The sequence below is a fragment of the Monopterus albus genome, unplaced genomic scaffold, assembly GCF_001952655.1.
Source record: "Monopterus albus unplaced genomic scaffold, M_albus_1.0 scaffold79.1, whole genome shotgun sequence".
NCBI lineage: Eukaryota > Metazoa > Chordata > Actinopteri > Synbranchiformes > Synbranchidae > Monopterus > Monopterus albus.
In genome coordinates, this window is record NW_018127959.1 from 2,008,694 (window position 1) to 2,016,958 (window position 8,265).

Genomic DNA, 8,265 nt, shown 5'->3' on the forward strand with positions numbered 1-8,265 from the left:
CACCAAATGTATCATCCACTAAACCTGCAAATTCCCTTTTTGTGGTTCACACAGGATAAAGACTACGCATGCACCGGTCCTGGTCCGAGTGAATAAAGTGAAGCTCAGATCATCCTTCAGCTTGTTAAAAACACCCATTACAGCTTTAACTAAATATGAGATTCTAGCATTTTAACCAGAGGTTTTAATTATTTCTGTGGCTTTAACTGAATATGTGTAGAAAATGCTGAGTCATCGTGGCGGACAGTTGGTGGTGGGGGGCGCTTATGGGCATCGCCCTGGGTGTTGACACAACAGCTCTAATCGACAACAGCCTAATGCCAAAGATGGTACAAGCTTAGGACAGAGAACTCTTGGAGAAGAAACTGCAGCCTATGTGACAGAAATCCTTTAAAAACCACAGTAAAAGAGAAACTAAGAAGGCACCAGCTGCTGGAGGAAACACTGTCAGTCTGTTTTCTGAGTTCCAAGGACAGAAAAAGCCTAGAGAGAGACATACTAACGGCAGCTTCTCCATCGGGGAGCCCACCTGGCTCTCTGAGGGAGGAAGGCAGAAGAATTACTAGACCCACACCATGAACAATCTTAGGTGACAGTCACTTAGGTCACTTATGGGAAATTTTCTTTGCACCACAGTTTATATCCTTCATCACCACATGAAATGTCTTTATGTTGAGGGATCTGAAGGTTTTGTCATTTGCTGATTAAGACCTTGTCAGACTGTGGTGTTTGTGCTGCATCTGGAAGAGCATTTTTCTAAAACTCTGCATGGAACTTATTTTTCTGAGTTCCAAGGACAGAAAAAGCCTAGAGAGATGAATTAAAAACTGTTTTCATGCGGACCTCAAACTGCTGTGACATGTATATACTGCTAATTACATTACGTTCTTCTCCTGCCACCAGTATACAACTGATGTTCTTCAACATTACAAATAAACTGTTAGTATTGGAATTGTATGCTTGTGTAAGCTGCCTACAGTTTTATTAATAATAAGTTTTATTTGGTGGCACCTTTCATGACACTCCCAGTCACCTTACATCAAATAGTCAATTAAAGTAAGTAACAAAATACACTCAAAGCAAAACATTAATAATAACAGTTATATATCATTAGTAATAGGTATGTTGTGTTTGCTTTTTATATATGAATTGGTGTGTGTCTATGTGTGCAAGGATAGGAAGTGTGTGTGTGGTTATGTATGCATGTGGTTGTAGGGACTATACGTGTGTGTGTGGTTTCTGCCAGTGTTCAAGGTGAGGATGAGGAGGGTGGCGCCTGATCCCCCATGTGCACGCTGCAGCGCTGGCTATGGAGACAGGTAAAGGCCATTACCTCTGGCTTGAACGATATTAGACATGGTCAGACGTGCCCTGACTCTAAAGTCCAAAGCCCGTTCCCTGTCTGGGTGACCTTTGCCACTATCATAGTGCAGTAGAAGGTTAAGGTCGATTGTTGAAGTTGAGGTGTGAAGCCTTGTGAAGACCTGCTTTATTTTTTTTTCTATTCTCCCAAAATAAATCTAACATTCTCTGTACTGGTGAACCTCAAAAGGTTGGATGAAGAAGACAGTTCTTTTCAATTTTTCCTGATCAAAGAAGGCAAAGTAGCACATATTTACCTTAGAAACCGAGAGTTCTCCACTGGCATGTCTCTGTCTTTACTATGGGCTCTGATATTTATCTGTGCCTCTTTTAGGTAGGTATACGGTAAATGCCCCCTGCACACACGTGCACAGACGACACGTTAGTACACTGTAAAACATTTCAATCTGGATCATCTTAGAAACACAAGCTACCCGTTTGAAACTGTGTGTACTCAGACTGAACAGTTGTTTAGTTGAAAATGTTTAAATAAGTTAAATCTGAGAACACAATAGATATTAAGTTGATTTGACTGTTAAGTCACATGGAAACTCATTAAAGACAGAATTATTCTTCTTTTACATTTCTTCATTTGACATGACAAATGTAAGGACTGCAGCTGCTGGGGGCACTTTGTACCGACGTCAGTATAAACACAGCATGTTAGACGTTAGCCTGAGTGATGTTTCAGTGTTGAATCTACACAAAGCCTACGATGAAGGCTATGCAAGTGGCCTACACTATCATGAGCGTTTATGCTCATGCACTGGTGTGTCTGCATCACTGTACAATTACAGTGCCAAGCTGGAGGTGGGGTTTCTATGACAAACAGTGGCGACTGTAACTGAGTGGGACATGTAGGAGTTAAAACTAATAGATGTTTAGTAGCAGTTACTTTTACTGAAACAAATGGAAACCTCCGACAGACCCCAGCTCTGGTGGGCGGCCCTCAACTGGTTCGGGTGAGCGGATAGAGGACAGAGAGAAGAACTGTGTGTGTACACTGTGGTATACTGTAATGTAAGAAGGGCCAAGTGTGTGCTCTCAATAGGAGCATTTATGGTATTTTTAGTTTATATTTGCCTGTGTCTCATACAATCCAGATGTAAGGTGTTGGAAAGAGACCATACAGAGGCTCATCTTGACCTCTGAAGGTTTTTCAGGGAAACTACACACCTCCTTGTTTGCATATATCATCACATTGTATATAGAAGAGGGTGTGCTCCGCAAACCTCTTCATGCGCTCATCTTCCACACACTCTCTCTGTTTATGTGCAAACATGAAAATATGTTACCCCTTAATTCTCTCTCTCCTCCACACCAAAGGGGGGCTGAAAGCAAATCTGTTTCTTGCAACTGTGTAATGGTTTCCATATGGGCATGCGCCGCTCAAAGTCTACCACCAACAAAGTCTCTAAACGTTTGAGGTGCATATGCAGCAGTTTCCAGTTCAGTCCTGGGAACAAGGGCGGATCATGGGACACTGATAAGAGTGTTTATGGACTGGTTTCATCCACCTTCTTGGAGCATTATAGGTAACACGGGTGGCTGGATTCACAAAGTGCTGGAACACAACACACACACACACACACAAACAGATAACCAGTGGGTGCAGGCACACACACAGGCTTCATCACACACAGAAAAAGGTGCAGATATTATCAAAAACACACAGAATATGCTACCAGGTTAATTATACAACTCTGCAACAAATTCCGCATATTTGTTACACACAATGTGCTGTTGCATATATCAGCACAAACACTTTTAAGTGGCTATCAGACACACTGATGATGAAGAGCAGCCGCTTGCGCAGGCTGGCAAATGCACCTGCAGCAAGTTAATCAGTGTCCTGGGCAGCTTATACAGACCAGCTGTGCAGTTCTGGGCTCGAAAGGGAAAAGAAGCAAATGTCCTGTCATGCTGGGATCAAACAAATGATAAACTGAACTCCAACAAAGGTGGCCAGTCAGTCTCACAAAAGCACATATAACTAATTGCTTGTGGATGAGCAATGAGCGAAAATGACGCCCCACAAATTTATCCATTCCTCCCCTTCTGCCTACAGCAGAATCACCCATGTAAGGGCCAGATTTTTTCCTGCTCGCCTCAAAACGAACCCGATCTGAGTTTGGTCTCGCTTGGATTTTGTAGCATCTTCTCTGATAAGATGGTGTTTTAGCAGAATGCAACTCATACATCAAGGTCATTCCATCTAGTTTTTCCTCATTATGTGTGGTGTCCTGTGGCTAATTGGTGAAGGTAATTGGTGTTGCAACAGCAGCTATAGGTAATTAATTAGCCATTTTTATTTCTCTATGCCACTCTCAGTTCATTACACACACTGCCCAGTTAATTAAGGCAGCACTACTTCAATTATATGCAGTATATACAGTACACAGCACGTGATGAGCTACCTTCTATTAAAGGACACTACCTGGTGTTGTTCATTTAATAATAATAATAATTGTTATTATTATTATTATTCAAGGTAATTATTTTATATGCAAACAATATACAGATGATATTTATAATCAGGAAATTTACATTATGTTACAACTTTACTTGTTATTTTTATTTTCATGAAAAAAATAAAACTTTGCTCTTAAGGACCCCCAGTGGAGTTGTAGTCAGGACCTCCTAAACCGAGACCAAGCCAAGACCAAGACCAGAGTGTATTGAAACTGAGACAAGACCAAGACTTAAGGGGTTCAGACCAAGCCAAGACCAAGGCCAGAGTGTATTGAAACTGAGACAAGACCAAGACTTAAGGGGTTCAGACCAAGTCAAGGCCAAGACCAGAGTGTATTGAAACTGAGACAAGACCAAGACTTAAGGGGTTCAGACCAAGTCAAGGCCAAGGCCAGGCCAGTTTAGTTACACTGTCTGATAGTAGCCTACTGGCTCACCTGTGTTTCAGTGACACTACTGAAACTATATAGTGAAATTACTGAATATTTTTCCCTAAAAATATTCCCAAAAGTTGTCTTCTTCTTTTTAATTAGTGTCGTGGTATAACCAGCAAGAGACCTTTGAAGTGTAAAGTGAGTGTGGTGACTCTACTCTGTAAGAGGGAAGTTGTTGGATATTTTTCACAATAAAAATTCCCCAAAATGATGCAAATTGTTTTAGCATAACCAACAGGAGGCCTCTGTTGGCTGAACTAAATTTAATTTTAGGTCTCCCACACTATATAAGAGTTTATACTTTGGTAGTAGGTTATCAAATTTCAGTGTTGCTCTTTGCAGACGGTCTCTGTCACCTGGTCTCTCAGAGACCAACGTTACTTGTCCAGTGATTGTGTATATGTGGTTTTGATGAAAATGGGGTTTTAGCTTGTTTTCTACCTTGTCAGGAAGGGCATCCAAAACTGTGCCAAATTACTCAAGCCAACTGGACTTGCTGCGACAACCCCTGACGGGAACAGCCGGAGGTATTAGCTTGTTTTCTACCTTATGGTTGGAAAGAGGCACCTTCTATGTTTTAACAATGTTTCACTATGAACTCAACAGAACCTGTGAATATCATTTCAACTTTACTTAGCTTCCCAGGCTAACACAACATAATTCAGTACATTAGCATTCTACTAACATTCTTTGTTAGCTAGGTTAGCAAATTATTTAAGCTGTAAAACAGGCCACATTAGTTTAATCTTCTCTCTATAAACATATATTAATCTACTCTGGGCGTAACTACCATTTGATCTGATCACTTGTTTGATTAGCTGGATGATCAATAACACAAATGCTGGATCAAACACTGGATGTTGATTGCAGGTTTACATTTCTGCTTGAGATCATGCCACCTTTGTTTTTTTTTTCTCAGCATAAAGCTGTCTTCATTGTTTTTACATTCATTCTGACATGTTACCTTCTTTACATTCATTTGGCTGAAGGCGCTCTGCAAAGTGTGGATATGGGATGGAAAACCTTGCTAATGATGTTAACAAATGAAACACACAATGCACAGGCCCTTTCCCCACAGATCCCAAAATAAAATCTCAAGTCCGCTTTGTCTGAGAGGCAGACAAGGCCGAGTACTCATTGCATTCACAGACACTAGTTTAAATACGCAGGTACGGTTCAGACCAGATGTGATCCACACACACAGAATTCCACAGAGACCACACATAATGCTCGCTGGTGTTAAAGCTGTTAGCCACGGTCTGTGCTAAGCTCCATTCCCTAAATGCCTTCCAGTTGTAACGTGAAGTCTTTGAGGAACACATGGGATCCACATAGTCACTCCACCTCCAACTCTCTGCACTTCCATGCTTATAACATGAGCATGTTATCTTAGCATAAGCTTCACACAATCAAACAGTATTAATAATAACAGATCTACATACTGATGGCAGATTCCTTTTTTAAATGTTGGCATTGAAAGTTGAAAATCGCCAGTAATCAACATGCAGAGAATCTTTTACTTTTGATTTAATCTCCCCCCAGAAGGATATATTTGAAGAAATGCTTACAATGTCCCTAACCTTAGCCTGTTTGTTTTGTGTTTGACCCTAAACCTAACACCATAAAGAACGCAGATCAAAACACAGCCATATAAGTACTTTAATTTTTTTTTAAATTTTCATTTGTAACAAATTTATAAGGTGCTAATAAACAACGTCATATGAGGCATTTTTTATCTTTGTTGTTTAATTTGGATGACTTCTCTCCAGTATCAACATTCAGTGCAGTGATAAGATCCACGTCACATTTTAAGTGGATTTGTACAACTAACATAACGTCAATGTAATCAAATCATTAGTGCCATCCACCAAAACAATGGTGTTGACGGTAAAAAATAAACAATATGTCAGCATGTTAGGGTTGGACGTAATTATGATGTACTGCTTCTGTGTGTCCCACCACTCTTGACATTTATTATGTATAATAAATAAATGCTCTATGTGTGTTGTGAATTTTGGTACCAACAAGTAGGACTAATTTCACTCTTATATACAAGTAGACGGTTGGTGATACATTCCATTTGTTAGATTTCAAGTACAATTACAATTACAAATTGTGATATACAAATGTAGTGTAAATTACAGAAACTATTTTGAAATACAATCTCACCATAATGTAAGCTAATTAGTGTGTTGTGATATATATTATTAGGTCATACTGTGTATTAATATGTGATTATTCACAGCTGAACGAGAGCATAATAATGTGTTTTTTATGTGTATGTTTGTGTAAAACACGCGACTTATTTGCTGCTGCTGATAGAAATCAAGTGCTCTGCCTTCTGTTACTCAGTAATACATGCACTAGCAGTACTAATACGTGCAGTAGCAGTACTACTGTCCATCTCACCTCCACTGTAAACACTGTGTAGTCTTTTATCAGGCACGAACATGATAAGATTCAATATAACAACAAGTGCAAGTCTATTATTGTCTAGAGAAGGTGCCCTCAGGTTCCTGTAACAGTATTTTCATATCATGTGGAGAAGCTTGTGCCTCGATTATCTATCTCTGACACCTCTATAAACGTCTGCTCTGGTGTGGCAATGAAAAACCTCCTCCCGGCCTTTAGTACATAAATATGCAGCATGGCTTTCACACAAACAAAAAATTATACTTTAGAAGACAAATATAATAATTAAGCCTCATATGCACAAAAGGCAAAACACAGGTCATTTTTTAACTGAAATTCAAGCGTACGTTGCATTAAAATGAGTTTTAATTTCAATTTTGTCTAAGCTGATTCTGTTTATTTCTCTTATGACCTAAGTACTTTTTCAAATGTAAATATATATGTGCCTTTCCACTGTACAATTCCATTACACACAAAAATGTGCAGTTCCATAAAACCTTCATCCATAAAACTTGTGTAACTTAAAGGGAAACCAGCACCATTACCTGTGTGCAGTGATTGATTTCATCCCCTACAATCTTAAACATTTTTAGCACGTGTGACCCTGAAGAAAGTAAAAAAAGACCTTGACCATCATATTTAAAGTGTCTCTGATATGATAAAAAGCAGACACAAATGATTTTTATTACAATCAATTTCATATTCCATCTCTATTAAGATACCATATAAATTCCTGTTGTAAGTCGAACATGGACCATTTTCTTTCCCTCACACAAACGGTCAACACTGCTGCTATTTTGTTTGGCAATCTTTGGCATTTGTAAACATGATTTGGTGAAATGCCAGTGCTGTCACGTTTATTTATTTATTTATTTTATTACTTCTTTAACCTTTCACACTGGACACTCACTAGAAGTTGAGAAGGCAGTTTAACAGTGTTGCTTGGAAAACAAATAAAACACTAGTGTGTTCTGGCATTCTCCACATCTCGCAGTTAGAAACAGGAGGGTGTTTTGGATGGGATGAGCTTGATTCCTGTAATTAGAGACTGTAGAATCCTCATCGACGCTGCTGTTTTAATCTCCCCAGCAATGATACCGATAACTTTCCAATAAATTATACACTTCTGAAGAATGCTCTCAAAACAATGTGTAGTTAAATCTGGAAAAATCTGGTAACTGAAGGGACATGTAGCCGCATTCCTCACCAGGACCAGTTCAGCTTTATTAAACAACTGACATTCCACTACAGACTCTGAAACAGCCCTCACAAGTGATATGATCCAAAAACCAAATCCAAAACTGGTCAAGTAGGCTGTCGTTTTCGACTGGCGCTTGTCTACCTGCTGGCTTGAAACAAAATGGTGTCGTGTCAGTAGGGGATGGCCAGCTCAGCCCTTTCAATGGCGGTCCTGTTGAAGAGCAGCGGAAAGAAATCCACGGCTCCAGTCTGAGGATGAGCTAATCCTGTTTGCATGGTTTGTCTGGGAGGTGACAAAGGACTGAGCGGAGGTGGGCCAGGGAACTTTGATATCCCAAAACAACAGGGTTCAACCATTGTGGTTTCTGTACCAGTTAGTGAGATC